Below are 872 nucleotides of genomic sequence, written 5' to 3'. Positions count from 1 at the left end.
TCAATCTCTTGTGCATCGGACTTGGTCTCACTTACGCCATCCCTTAATGTTAATATTTGTGTTGACCAACAATGTATGAGACATTTATTCCATTTCTCTTGTGCATCAGACTTGTTGGTCTCACTTTCTTCCATTTTAATCATAGTAGGAACCGGATGAAGACCCCGATGCAAGCGAGCCTGGTGGGTAGAGAGGAGGGAGCAAATGAGGAATCGGATGAAGACTACTTTGTATCTCAAAATTGTGAAATTTGTATGAATTAAGAGTTGTATGCAAAACATTTGACACTTGCCACTATATATGTATCTCGATCGGGCTCTAAGTACTGTGATGATGATGTATAAGGTTGCTGTGTTATATGTGTCCATATTATATCTGTCTTTCTGTCTATATTATACCTGTATACTGTGTACAAAACCTGTATAAAACCTGTATAATACACCAGGGAGCACACAATCGAGTATACCTGTACATTGTTCTGTGGCGCACCAAAATAGAATTCAGTGGCGCACCTATTTCTGTGGCGCAGCTGGTCCATATGCGCCACAGAACACCTTAATTCTGTGGCGCATGGTCCGGGGCGCCACAGAAACCCTATTTTTGTGGTGAAGTTTCTGTGGCGCACAACCCATGCGCCACAAAATCATGTTTTCCTGCGCCACTGATGAGGCTTTTCCTACTAGTGCTAGTACCAAACAGTAGTGACAGGCACATAAAAGAGGTTGTCACTAACATTTTTTCTGGGCGCTGGATGAAATACCAAATATGTTAGTGACGGGCATCTATAAATGACTGTCACTATACCTATATTTTTTTCGCCGATCAAGACAGGTGTAAAACTAAGAGGTTTTAACTTAACCGGGTTTAATTGG

The 872-nt window shown here is 41.5% G+C and overlaps 1 non-coding gene across 1 annotated transcript; it reads left to right on the top strand.

Annotated features, from left to right (window-relative positions):
* The first annotated feature begins 484 nt into the window (after window positions 1-484).
* On the top strand, window positions 485-595 carry LOC124685545. The gene has a single exon (XR_006997528.1). It is a non-coding gene; the product is annotated as a small nucleolar RNA SNORA5 (small nucleolar RNA).
* The last annotated feature ends 277 nt before the right edge of the window (window positions 596-872 follow it).

The sequence above is a fragment of the Lolium rigidum genome, chromosome 1 (assembly GCF_022539505.1).
Source record: "Lolium rigidum isolate FL_2022 chromosome 1, APGP_CSIRO_Lrig_0.1, whole genome shotgun sequence".
NCBI lineage: Eukaryota > Viridiplantae > Streptophyta > Magnoliopsida > Poales > Poaceae > Lolium > Lolium rigidum.
Note: the sequence above shows the minus strand (reverse complement) of the source record. Positions and strands in the feature narration are given on the sequence as shown.